General features: G+C 37.4%; 1 protein-coding gene across 3 annotated transcripts in view; it reads left to right on the top strand.

Moving 5' to 3' along the window:
- The window catches only part of SPOP (speckle type BTB/POZ protein), a 74,755-nt gene that overhangs the window by 25,582 nt on the left and 36,824 nt on the right, over positions 1-12,349 (top strand). The window contains exon 2 of one of the 3 annotated variants that reach the window (XM_014464511.2): positions 2,539-2,597. The exons of the other annotated variants lie outside the window; for them this stretch is intronic. The gene's annotated coding sequence lies outside the window, so the exon portion shown is untranslated. The remainder of the gene's footprint in view (positions 1-2,538; positions 2,598-12,349) is intronic. 3 annotated transcript variants of the gene reach the window in all.

Genomic DNA, 12,349 nt, shown 5'->3' with positions numbered 1-12,349 from the left:
CGTCCGGAAGGTCTCCATCCTAATTAGCATATTACCCTTTTATTAGTATAGATAGAGGCCTGGTGCACGGGTGGGGCCCGGCTGGTCTGCCCTTGAAGGGAGTTCTGAATCAGGGTGGGGGTCCCGTTGGGGGGGGTGGGGCCGGCCTGGGCAAGGGGCCTGGGGTGGTTTGCAGGCTGGCCACGCCCCCATTAGGGTGGGGGTCCCCACTGGGGGCGGTGCTGGCCTGGGCGAGGGGCTGGGGTGGTTTGCAGGCCAGCCACGCCCCCATCGGGGTGGGGGTCCCTGCTGGGGGGCATGGCCAGCCTGGGTGAGGGGCTGAGGGCCATTTGCAGGCTGGCCACGCCCCCGGCTTTGTCCAGAAAGTCTCCAGAAGGTCTCCCGGTCTAATTAGCATATTACTCTTTTATTACTATAGATATACCTGTTTGCTACATTGCTTGCAGTAGGAAAATCCTGAAAACCACACATTAGTGTACACTAGAATTCTTTGCAAACTTTAGAAAAAATAAGGTGTATGTGTGCCTACAAGGGAATATAAGAGATAGTTTGCTGGTATGTGCCCCCTTTTTGGTTTTCTGTGGTTTTTGTATGTTTCTGAGACTAGAAAAGAAACTAGTGGTTATCTTTAGGATTTGGTGTCTGGATTTGGGTGTCTATAATTTTGAATTATGTATGCTATAGTATTGTTTTTAGTTTTTAAAAAGCATACATGAAGAGAGGCAGGTATAATTTTAACAGTATTTCCAAAGGGGCCTAAATATGTAGCTCTGGAAGGGACCTTAGAGATTCTTGGACAGTTGCCCTCAATTTAAAGATGAGAAAACTCAGCCCTGGCCAGGTTGCTCAGTTGGTTGGAGCATCATCCTGTGCACCAAAATGTTGAGGGTTTGATTCCCTGTTAGGGCACATACCTAGGTTGAAAGTTCGATCCTGTACAGTTGGGGCATGTACAGGAGGCAAGGGATTGATATTTCTCTCTCGCATCAATGTTTGTCTCTCTCTCCCTTCCTCTCTCTCTAAAGATCAATAAATATATATCCTCAGGTGAGGAAAGAAAGGAAGGGAGGGATGGAAGGAAAGAAATAAGGCAAGCTCAGATTTCGGAAAGTATCTACAAAGCTTGTGCTAGAGTTCAGGTCCTGAGGACTACAAAAGCTTAAGAATATATTGATTTGTTCTATTCTTAGTCTAACAGTTTATTTAAATGATGTCCTCTTCTTGTTGCAAAGAATTGATTTTGGAAGACCCAATAAAATGTTGACCTTTCTAAGTTCTTTCTTTTTTTAAAAACATTTCTTCAAGTCACTATCTCTGGCAATAAAGATAAAGTGGTAGTGGTAACTCTTACCCACATTTTGGAACTTTGAAGACTCAATCCCCTAACAGTGAATTTATTTATGAGTTCTGTAAGTATTTAGTATTTGAAGTGAATTTGTGTTTAGAGTCCAAAGCTTCCCTTTTTTGTTTGAATACCTGACTATTCTAGATTTGTAAAATTGACTTTACTGAGTTTTTGTTCATCTAATACTCATCTCATTTTTGTGACTTCAAAGTGACTTGCTATTAAAGGCAAAATTTATTTTCTATCAATATCTTCTGTAAAAGATGGTAGTACATTTTTTAAAGGAGGAAAATTTATATATTGAGAATTTCTCAGTTCTTGAAAATATGAGCAGTTTTTCTTTTAATTATAAGTCGAGTCTTTTCCTGGCTCTTTAAGGCCAGAAACATTTTCTCTCTATTCAAATGAAATGATTGGAAAGTCATTCAAAAGAAATCTGTAGTAATGAGGCTGATACTTCAACATGGGACTGGACATCCAAATTGCATTCAAAGAATATTTTTTATGGTTGATTGACTTTTTCTCCCTCTCTCTCAAATCAATTTTTTAAAAAGTTTAAAAAATTATCTTTGCTTGTGAGTCTACTACTTTATAGGTGGGGAATAAAATTTAAATAATCTATAGGCCTTTCTCAAAATGGATACTTTATCTTTTATAATAATAAAAGCGTAATATGCTAATTAGATTGGATAGCTGAATGACCTTCTGGACGTCCTTCTGGATGACCTTCAGACGACCTTCTGGATGAAGCCACGGCTGTGAAGACCGAGGCAAGCCCACCGCAGCTGCGAGGGCCGAGCCCCTTGCACGAATTTCGTGCATTGGGCCTCTAGTTTGATAATAATTTGATTAGGCTGATAAGATGAATCTTTGTTTTTTGAAGGAAAGGGTTTTTAGGAAATAAAGAAACCTTTTCCCATCTTAAGGATCAGAGTAAATCATGTCTGTACAGTTTTAATCAGTAAAGTTTTGATTGAATTGAAAGGAAGTAAAGGTTATAGAGGGCCAAGAACAAATAGAGTTGCAAATTTGTCTTTGTAACCCTGTGTACTTAGGGGTGAATCCAGTTTGTATAACTACTTTACTTCTGTTGGAATTAGGTAGTTTGACAGTTGACTTAATTTGGTTAGGTAAGACTTTAAAGCTAGGTTGGAGGATGTCAGTGTTACATGTGTTTTCTGGTTTGTTTTCAGTATCCTTTCTGATAATGGAGAGAAGAATTTGGTTGGTCCATTTGGACTCTTCAAATTGGGTAACTATTGTGCCTCATCAAGTTCTTTTCTTTTTACATTTCAAATCATTATTGAACTCAAATGTCCTTAATTATAGTTTGACTGTTTTTCACTAATGCATTATTTTTCATTTACCCACGTTGAAATCTTGAGCCCAGCACCTGCATTTTTCAATGTAACTATAGGGAGATAGTAGAATAGCTTGGGTTTTGGTCCAAGTTCTGCTCCTGACCTCCTGTGTATACTATATTACATTGCGCAAGCCACTAAGCTGCTTTGGGGTTCGTTTTCCTAATCTGTAAAACAAAATCATTTGGATGTTCATTAAGTCCTTTTATATCTCTAGAATTATTTTAATAATTTCTTTATTCGCCAGATATTTATGAACACCTTCTATGTGCCAGGTACAACACAGGATGCTCTGGGTGCAAGTCCCTTGCCCTCAAAGATTATTCAGACTAATAACAAAGAACTCCCTTCACTTCATTCTTATCACTTCAGTCTTTTACTTTTGAAGAATTAAGTAGTATTAGCAAGTTTTCTTGATTTTTTATTATCATTCAATAAGGTATTTGTTAAAATTGTTGGTATTATTTACATCTCCATCTCCAAAAATGCCCTTATATCTACCTTTATTTTTCTATTTGTAAGCCAGTTTCTCATCTTGGAAAACAGATCTTGGATCCCCAGTCCCATTATGATTAGATGTTTTCTTTACTTGATAGACAGTAAGTCATGTATTATAGAGTAAGGCTTGGTGGTCAGAAAAACTGGTGATTTCTTTAAGGCAAATAAAAAGTAATGACAGAGTCTAGACCAGTGATGGCGAACCTTTTGAGCTTGGTGTGTCAGCATTTTGAAAAACCCTAACTTAACTCTGGTGCCGTGTCACATATAGAAATTTTTTGATATTTGCAACCATAGTAAAACAAAGATTTATATTTTTGATATTTATTTTATATATTTTAAATGCCATTTAACAAAGAAAAATCAACCAAAAAAATGAGTTCGCGTGTCAGCTCTGACATGTGTGTCATAGGTTCGCCATCACTGGTCTAGAGGCTTGATATTGTTTTTAAAATAGAAGCATAAATGGATATATTAGAAAAAATTTCAAAAAGATTAACGATGGCTTTGTTTAAAAATTTTTATACCTAAAAGAGAAAAGAAAATTTCTGTTGGATGCTAAAAAGAAAAAGATGAGTGTGCAGCTTCTGACTTTGAACTGAGTATTATATTTACTCAGAGCCCCCCACTGTCTAGGTCCTGGTTTTCAGCTTTCCCGGACCAGAATGTCAGTATTATAAGTGCTCTCAGAAGAGATGATCAGGCTCTGGACTGTAAACAGTGTAGTGGATTAATTTGCATAAAAATTCACATAAAACAAATTCATAGAAGGTGTGAGTAGGACTGCTACTTTTGACTGTAGTCAGAGTAAGCTAGGTGACTTTTGAGCTAAGACCAAAATAACAAGAAGCAAGAAAAGTGAATATCTAGAAGGGTTTTCTAGGCTGAGGGAAAACAATACAAAGACCCTGTTATGGAAACAGGGCTTATTTATAGAAAGAAGGCCAGTGTGTTTGGAGTGAAGATAGTGATGTAGAAGGGTAGGTGATGAATTTGGTATAGTGGGCCAGCATTTACAGCAGTGGTTCTCAACCTTCCTAATGCTGCGACCCTTTAATACAGTTCCTCCTGTTGTGGTGACTCCCAACCATAAAATTATTTTCGTTGCTACTTCGTAACTGTAATTTTGCTACTGTTATGAATCATAATGTAAATATCTGATATGCAGGATGTATTTTCATTGTTACAAATTGAACATAATTAAAGCATAGTGATTAATCACAAAAACAATATGTAATTATATATGTGTTTTCCGATGGTCTTAGGCAACCCCTGTGAAAGGGTCGTTCGACCCCCAAAGGGGTCGCGACCCACAGGTTGAGAACCGCTGACTTATAGGGTCAGGTAAAGATATTGAATTTTATTCTAAGTGTGGTTAAATGGAAGAGAGACATGATCTGATTTACTTTGTAAAAGTTCATTGTGGCTGCTATGTGGAGAATAGACTGTGCTATAGAGGAAGCTGGGAGGTCAATTAGAAACTGCCAGAAGCCGGTCCATCCTTGCTGCTTGACACAGTCGCTGCAGGGAAGAAACATCTGCACAGCATATGTTTCAAGGGACCTGGCGTATATGGCATACTGTTCTTAATATGCTTGCTCACCTTCTTGGCGCTATGTGTTTTAACCAAGGTCACCTCTCCGAGAAAGGTTGTTTCCCCAGGTAGGGATTTTTCCCTGAAGTTAGGGAGGGAATAAAACCCCTTAACTAAATGCCAGGCGGGTAGTTAATCACTTTAACTACGAACAATCACCCTTAAGCTACATAATCTTTACTCCCTGGAATGGAGATAAGAAACGCCCTAACCTTTGGAATAGAAATTGACAGGATTAAAATCAACTGGTATAAACACAGATGTAACAAGACAATAAAAGACAGAACTTGGCTGGAGATCCTGGCTGGAGATCCTGGCTAGGCTGCTGATCAACTGAACGCTGTCTCCATGTCATTCCTTCTTCGCCGACTCTGTCCACACCTTGGGGACCCCTGGACTTGCTGGGGTTGCACCCCAATAAGAAACCAGTTAACACTGGTTCAGGTAAGAGAAAATGGACAGAAATGGATAAAATTAAAATGGGTAGATGTGTGGAATATATTAGGGAGCAGGACAGCTGACAGGACTTGCTAATAGATCGGATATGAAAAGATAGGTTTTGGGCCCTGGCTGGGGGCTCAGTTAGTTGGAGCTTTGTCCCATACACATCCCTGCTTCCTTTCTCTCTAAAAAACAACAACAACAACAATAAAAAACCATATCCTCAGATGAGGATTTTAAATAAAAAAGGTTTTGGGTTGAGCAAATGGATAGAAGATGGTGTCACTCAGTATTTTAGTCATGTTAGATATCTGAAATGAGTATAGTTAAGTATGATAGAAATTCTATTTTTAAATTTTGTAATCTTATGGTAAGAGAGATCTCTAGAGAAGAAAAAGACACTGGATTCTCAGAAACTCAGATTAGAAAATTACTCTGGCATGCAGAGAGAGTTGGGGGGCAGGAGGGAGGGGAGTAAGAGATCAACCGAAGGACTTGTATGCATGCATATAAGCATAACTAATGGACATAAGACACTGGGGGGTAAGGGAGGGTAGGGGTTTGTCAAGGGCGGGGGGGGAAAAAAAGGACACTTATGTAATACCCTTTGTAATACTTTAAGCGAAAAATAAAAAAATTAAAAAAAAAATTACTCTGGCATGTAAGAACAGTAGACATTTTATTTTTTTAAATTAATGATTGGGGATGAAAGCATGGAAAGGCATTCTAAAAGTATTAGGACATATGATTTGTGCCCGGGGCCCAGTCTTGAAAGCAAGTAGGCATGAGCCTATCAACAATTTGCCCAGGTCTCCCATTAGTAACGGTGCTTAGAATTCATTAGGACAAAGAGCATACTTTTCGACAGAGTTGCCACTTGAAAATGAAATTGGAATTGGAAGCTGGGGTATATGAATGTCTTCGTATCAGATATTTTTCAAATTCTGTATGTTGAGTAAAAGACTATCTGATCTAAGAATCACCTAGTCACATGAATTACAAAGTATTGGATTAGGAGTTGAAAGACTTAAGTTCTGAACTCAAACCCCTTAATAGCTGTGTGACGGTGACAGATTGTAACCTCTGAGCTTCTGTTTCCTTATTTGTAAAATGCTTGCCCTGCATGCCTCACAGAGCTGTTTAAAATCCCAAATAAGATCATGAATGTCAAAGTACTGTGAAGACTGTGAAGAGACTGCTTATATAGCCTAAAGCTTTTAACAAAAAGGACCTTGGACTTTTTTTTTTTTTAAGAGGACCAGGAGGATGTGATGGAAGTGTATGGGTTGTACCTCTACTGTGAATCTTGAGGTTATCTTTCTACTAGTCTATAGTACTCAACTGTACATACCTATTCTAAGTGGCTTTATTATTATTAACCCAGGTGCCTTGTGAAACAGAGGATTCCAGATACTTTTAAATGCTATAAAAATGATAAAATGTACAAGCAAGTTTGGTTTTGCTCTTCCATTAGGTAGTTAGAACTTTATCCCTAGCCATAATGTCAACATGAAAGGCAGGAAAATATGGTTAGTATTTTTTACTTTAATTTTTTCCCCCCTTTACTTGACCTTTGGGCTGTGGAGTGCGATTTTGTTTGGTTTACTTGGAAATACCTTTTCCTTAAGAAGTGAAATTTATAAACATGCCAGAGGCTTGCTAGCAGTTGAAGGCAACTGTTGGTCAGCAAGAGAATGGGACGGGGAAAAACAGGTTGGGGTGGAAAAAGTAAAGGAATAGGGAGGAAAAACATATTTGAAAGAAGAGAAAAAGCTTAAATCATTTCAGAAAGTCTCAAGTTTTTTTTAAAATAGGGATTAAAGCCCTAACCGGTTTGGCTCAGTGGATAGAGCGTCGGCCTGCGGACTCAAAGGTCCCAGGTTCGATTCCGGTCAAGGGCATGTACCTTAGTTGCAGGCACATCCCTAGTAGGAGGCAGCTGGTCGATGTTTCTAACTCTCTATCCCTCTCTCTTCCTCTCTGTAAAAAATCAATAAAATATGTTTAAAAAAATAGGTATTAAAATTTGAAGTGATTAAAGAAGTAGGGATTGGTCCTTAGAGAGGGGCATAAGTAAAATTAGGGAAAGATGGAGGACAAGTCTACAGAAGGTTTAGAAGGTAGAATAGAACAGAGGTTCTATAGCAGTTAGAAGGTTAGAAAGGAAAGAGAAGGTACTCTGTGGAAACATGGTTCCTTATGAGGATTTACAGCCTCTCTGAAGATATGCTGGATTACTATGGTAGTATTATTTTTATTTAAAATGTAATTTTTTACTGAAGTATATGAAGTCAGTCTGTTTACTCTTTCCCTTTTCAAGTAACCGTAGTGCTATGTAATTCCCATCAACCAGGAAAAATATTTTACCAACAAAAGCTGGACTTTTCATTATTGAGAAGATAGGAACTGAATTCATTGGCTTATTTTGTTTGTTTGATTCCAATTGCAGTATTGTCTGTTTGAAATATTGCTCTGATGTCGATTTTTCAAAACTTTTCTAATTTACTTTTTCCTCTGAATTCATTGGTTTTGAAGTTTTTTCAAAAAAACCAAACAAGTAGAGAGATTGTGACAAACACCTTCAGCTGAAGCCCCCCCATTTTTTTTCACTTGCTCAGTTCTTTTTCCCACCCTTGCTCCCCAGAGACAACCTGTTACCATAAATTCAGTGTGCATCCCTCCAGCGCAGTGTGTGTGAAATATATAAATGTATGTATAAATATATAAATTTATATGGAAGTCATTTTTTTCATTTATTCTTGTTTTTCAACATCTGTTCATCTGAATACATACAGATCTAGGTCCCTCATTTTAGCTGTTTTATTTTTATTTCACTGTAAGACTGTTTCACAGTTTCCCCAAATCCCTTTGATGGATATATAAATTGTTTTCATTTTTTTGCCATTAAAAACAAAACTCCAGTGAACAAAAACCATACATATCCCTTATGTTTTCTCCTCCTCTCACTCCTTTTTCTCCTTCTTTTGGTTGTTGTTGCTTTGGTGTTTTGATTTTGTTCTAAGTATCTTTTTATGTGAATTCTTCCACTTGGTCTAGCACTTTGAAGAGAAGGAGGGATCATTTGAGTAGAGGGAGCAATGAGGAGAATCTTCCACAACTTGGAATGCAAATCTTTTTTTTGAAAATTAAATTTATTGGGATGACATTGGTTAATAGGATCATATAGGTTTCAGGTGTGGATTTCTATGTTACAAGATCTGCGTATTGCACTGTGTGCCTACCACCCAACAGTCTTCTTTTACTAGGGCCAGAGGCTCTGTAAATTTCTTTTCCTATGGTTCATTTTGGAATATGATAAATTTGGCAACCCTTGCATGTTAATATTTTGTGATTTTATTGTCTCATATCCAATAGCTGTTTTTCATAGATGTCTATAATTACCGCTTCCCCTTCTCCCCCTATGTTTTCTTTTACTACTTTTTTTAACTCCTAGAATATTCCCTGCCCACTAAATGTAGGCCTAGCTCCAGTCAGTTCATGCAATTCTTTTTAAAAAAATATATATTTTTATTGATTTCAGAGAGGAAGGGAGAGGGAGAGAGATAGAAACATCAGTGATGAGAGAGAATCATTGATTGGCTGCCCTCCTGCATGCCCCCTTACTGGAGATCGAGCCCTCAACCCGGGTATGTGCCCTTGACTGGAATCAAACCTGGGACCCTTCAGTCTGCAGACTGACACTCTATCCACTGAGCCAAACCAGCTAGGGCAAGCTCATGCAATTCTTTTGTCTCCTTATAAGTTCAGTATGATCCAAACATAGTCGATATTTATGAAGAGTTCTTGGAGTTTTCTTAGCCAAATTAAGCATTTTAAAAATATAAACCTTCACCTTAGATTAGAATTATTACAGGTAAATTTTAATCTGGGACCATATGTTTCAATGACCGGTGTTTTTCATTTATAATTTTTTTCTAGAATCTTTAATCCACTATACTTTTATTCATTATTGTGAGGCTGAGTATATTTTTAATTCTTATATTCCATATTTCCCCTCCCACTTAAAGGTGGATTCTATTCAGAGCTTTGAGCAGTTGGAATGCTGAAGTGTTACAAATGAAAACTGTTACTCTTCTCTAATAATACACTCTGCCAGCTGCGAGTATTTGAATAGGAATTCCTTAACTAGTTTGGGCAGCCACCTCATATATGAATATATATTAATGGTAGATTCACCTCATGAATATATCAACAATCTTAAGAATTTGAGAAGAATTTATGTGCTACATATTTTTAAAAACAATTGATAAAACTTAAAATGGAAATCTTAGTAATAAATATAATTGTACAACATGAGATGGCTGTGTATTTTTTCTAAGATTTGTTATCTTAGGAGATGGTTCAGGTCACAGGTTATTCTGGTTGGAAAGTAACCTTTGGATCTAGGCTTACTCTGAATTTAACTTGTCACCCTGTAGACTTTCTTTAGTGAATTGTCCTCCTTATGCCATTGTAATCACTGTTTGAATGGAGTTCCTTACCTGCACTTTATCACATCAGTCCCACATTTTGTACTGTGTAGAAATGTTCCTATTTTAAATATTTCTTTAGAAAAAAATTATATTCTTGTATGGAATACTAACACCATGGAGTTTTGTTTTCCTTCCTACTCTGGAAACTCATAAAAATGTAGTTCCTAAGTCAAAAATAATTTTTTTTCTAACTATAGTTTCCTTCTTGGGCTGTTTCATCTAGATATACAACAAGAGCCTTTATTGTTTCTGTGTTAGTAAAAATATGTAAAGAATTTCTTGAAATAATATTTTATTTGCAAAATTTTTAAAAACCTTTTTTTCTGACTATAAAAGTAAAACATGCTTTTTTTTTTTTTTTTCATTTGTGGAATATAGAAAACAACATAGATTGATGAACAGGGACATATCCAAAGACAGAGAAACAGCGATCAGACTATTAATCCCCAGAGGGAAAGTAGGGGAGGGTGGGGATAAGGGGAAGAGATCAACCAAAGGACTTGTATGCATGCATATAAGCCAAACCAATGGGCATGGACAAGAGGGGGATGAGAGCATGAGTGGGGCGGGGGGGGGGGGTAGGGGGGATGAGGACACATTTGTAATACCTTAACTAATAAAGAATTTAAAGATAAAAAAAAAAAAGAACAAAACAACAAAAGGTATAGGTAAAAGAAGCAATCACTCAGTCTTCATGCTGTATCTCGTCAGGCAGTTCCGACAGTGACTATGCTATTGTGTACCTGCACCAGCAATTCAGGGGAGTCCTTGTGTCTGGGCTCTCCCAGCATTGCCATTAAAACAGGCACTGCACATTTGTTAGGGGAAATATAATTTCATTTATATCAACTTCATATAAATCTTACCTGCGACTCATTAATATTAATAAGAACACAAATCTGAAACTTGTTAGTAAAACAAACTTTATTCTTTATTTTAAAAAATATATTTTTATTGATTTCAGAAAGGAAGGAAGAGGGAGAGAGATAGAAACATCCATGATGAGAGAGAATCATGGATCGGCTGCCTCCTGCAAGTCCCCCACTGGGGATCGAGCCCACAACCCGAGCATGTGCCCTTGACCAGAAGCGAACCTGGGACCTTTCAGTTCACAGGCCGATGCTACATCCACTGAGCCAGACCGGCTAGGGCTATTATTAATTTTGACATATAGAAAGAGGACTTTGTTTTTTGGAGTGTATGGAATTATTGTTTAATCTTTCAAGGATAGAAATCCAAAAGAAAAGGAAATCAATTCAATCATTTATTAAGTAAGTATTTATTTCTGGTCTTCCATGTGCCAGACACTGACGGGTGCAGCAGCAAAATAGACAAGAGTCTACCTTCTTACATTCCAACTACAATAAGGTAGATGACTTCAAGTGCTATAGAAAAAAATAACGGAGGAGTACTATTGGGGCAATAGGGGTAGGGATTACGTTTTTAAGTGTGTCAGGGTAGGCCTCACAGAGATGGTGACAATTACAGAAAGACCCAACAGTGGTGAGGGTGTGTGCCAAGAGAACATCTCAGGGAAGAGTCGTAGAGAAAGGCCAAGTACAAAGCCCTGAGACAGGAACGAGCCTATTCTGTTTGAGGAACAAGAGTGAAGAAGGGCAGTGTGGCTGAAACATAGTGAGCTCAGGAGAATGTAATTGGAGATGAGGCAGGAGAGGAAATGATGTCCAGATCGTGCTGGGGCTTTAAGCCATTGTCAGGATTTTGGCTTTTACTCGGAGTGAGATGGGAAGTCATTGGAGGTTTCAGGCCGCAATTAAACTAAAACGGTAAAACCAAAATATACTTGTATCCTGGCTTTGCTTTTTCAGAGGCTTTTGTTTATTTCTTATAATACTTTGGGTATTCAGTAATGGCTCCTTGTGGGTAGCCATACATATATAGATTTAAATGTTTTTGTCTGTATTGAAAATTTTCTTGAAATACAGATCTTAGGTGTTATTACATATAAATTCAAAGAAAGCAAGTACAGTAAGAAAGCCTGTTTGTAGGTATTCATTTCTGGGTGGCCCTGCTCTGTTACCCAGTTCTCATCCTAAATTGTCTTGGAGTGGGGGTGGAGGGGGAATCAAGGGTGTATTGTGCAAGACATTTATTTACTCTTAGACATTGGAAGAAATAAATAGATATTATTTATAATAAGTATTAAATAAATATATTTAGTAAGTAAATATGTAAGTAAAATTTAAACACACACATAGTTGACCCTTAAACAATGCAGGGTTTAGGGGCACCAATTCCCCCATGCAGTTGAAAATCCATGTATAACTTTGACTCCCCCAAATTAAACTAACAGGCTACTGTTGACTGGAGGCCTTACTGATAATAGTCAGTGGATACATATGTTACATGTTATGTGTGTATATACTGTATTACACTATAGTAAGCAAGAGAAAAAATGTTAAGAAAATCACAGAGGGGAAAAATACTGTAGTATTTTTGAAAAAACTCTGTTCATAAGTGGACCCATGCAATTCAAAACCATGTTGTTCAAGGGTCAACTGTATGTACACTCTCGGATTGTTTTAACATATGTTTTGAACATTTTAATTATGAAACATAATAGAGAAATAACAAAACATAACTGTATAAAGATTAA

The sequence above is a fragment of the Myotis lucifugus genome, unplaced genomic scaffold (genome assembly GCF_000147115.1).
Source record: "Myotis lucifugus unplaced genomic scaffold, Myoluc2.0 scaffold_254, whole genome shotgun sequence".
NCBI classification, from domain to species: domain Eukaryota; kingdom Metazoa; phylum Chordata; class Mammalia; order Chiroptera; family Vespertilionidae; genus Myotis; species Myotis lucifugus.
The sequence above is the reverse complement of the archived record's forward strand: the minus strand, read 5'-3'. Positions and strand labels throughout refer to the sequence as shown.